Below are 1,964 nucleotides of genomic sequence, written 5' to 3' on the forward strand. Positions count from 1 at the left end.
CCAGGCCGACACACACACGCGCACACGCACACGCAAACACACTAAAAAAAAAACTAAAAAAAAACCTCGGCACCCCCTTGGCGCCATTCTGTGGTGGTGGTCAAGGCCTTGCGTGCCAACCGAGGTCTGGTGCGAGGGGGAGGGAAGAGCGGGATGGGAAAACAGGGCTGGAGCTATCGCGGCGCTGAGGCTTCTATATGGAAAAGGTTACGGCACCACCCCCTCCCTCCCCGTCGCTGTTACTTAGACTTTCAGGGTCATTCCCCCTTTCACATGTATATTACTCACCGCGCCAGATGGGAAGTATATAAGCTTTGGATTTGGCTTCTGATTGGATATTTGCCTTCGAGGGCCAGAATTCACACCTTCAACCACTCAACCCCGCACGCAATTAATGGCAAAAAGATGCCGTGGGCCTGTTGAGTTCAGATGAATTCCGATTCTGACCGCTCGTTTAGACACTTGAACTGCGGCCTTGTTGTCCCAACGTTTGGGCCTTTCCAAACCGCTCACAAACATTCGGATAGGAAAATCCACCCAGCAAACGCTGGAAAAGGTCAGAGGTTCTAGGCGTTTTCAATGCCAACTGGGACAAAGGGTATAGCGCCATCTTTTGGTGCCCTGGAGAAGGGCAGCGTTACGGTGACAAGTACTTGAATCTGAGCACCCAGCTGACAAAAAGGAACATGTGAGGGCATGTGAGAAGAACAAAGAAAGAATAACTAGCAATAGATAGAAATATAAATAATTTAAATAATCACGTACAGTAAGTTTAAATTAATTAAAGACATACTTAGTTTATCAATAAATAAATAAATGACAATTAACAGGTAACACTTACATTTGACTAATCTATACTGTATATCCCATGAAATAATTTAACCCTGAACTAATATACAGTCTAACAGGCACCATTCACGTAAACAAAATATTTTCCACGGCGGCAGGGGTTTGAAAAGGGCCAGGGGCACTTCATAAAATATGATCTGAATTTTTGTGCAATAAAAACAAATCTAATAAGAAACAAACAAAATACTATAAAACAATGGGAAAATACTTCTAGTTTGGAAAAAGTGAAATCGCATCACAATTCAGGACGCAATGGGATTTGTAATTAAAATAAGTTTGTCAACGAGACAAACATGGAGATATTAATTATTACAGATATTAAAACAGAGATTACCTTAAAACCTCAAAAATGTCTACATATGATTAGTTGTAGAATATAGATTCATTTATGAGATGACTGACATTATGCTTTTTACCATTCCTGTCCAGAAATAATATTGTACCAATATTTTTAGATATGTTTCAACATATTATTCTGTACCGCTATGGTATTACTTACTACGTATAATTTGTAGGTCACAGAAAATGTAATGAATAATTTTGAACTGCAACTGCAAACTACTGCAAACTGCCTGTAGCCGCTAAATATCATAAATATTAGACAAAAATGCATTAATCACAAAAAAAAGAATAACATGTGAAAATAAAAAATAATTATAGCATGAATGTATTAGGAACACTAAAATAAACAGCATATTTTGAGTGATGTCCTGCAATTTCTCTATGGATGCTGTATTTGAATAGGCCTCGATGTCTTGTTATCCAGCATTAGTCTTTCGGGCTCTCCTGCTTCGATGTCCAGTGATTATTTTGATTTCCATTGCTTCTCTGATCTCGGAGAAGACAAATGAAGTGCTTAACCACAGAGAGACAGAGTGCTCACAGAGGGTGAAAAGAGAGTCTGGGAAAACATTCCTTAGCGAAGGAGAGAAGAGAGGGCTAGAAGGAAGAAGAAAGGAAATATGGGGTAATAGCATTTCTCAAAATGGCCAGCGTCAAATGACATCAAGAAAATAATTTATTACACTAATGTTGGCAAACTATCAGGGAACTCACATCGAGGTTGTTGCTTTGGTTCAACTTATTACAATAACAGACTAAATGTGTGTGTGTGT

This window comes from Zeus faber, assembly GCF_960531495.2.
Source record: "Zeus faber genome assembly, chromosome: 17".
Classification (NCBI taxonomy): domain Eukaryota; kingdom Metazoa; phylum Chordata; class Actinopteri; order Zeiformes; family Zeidae; genus Zeus; species Zeus faber.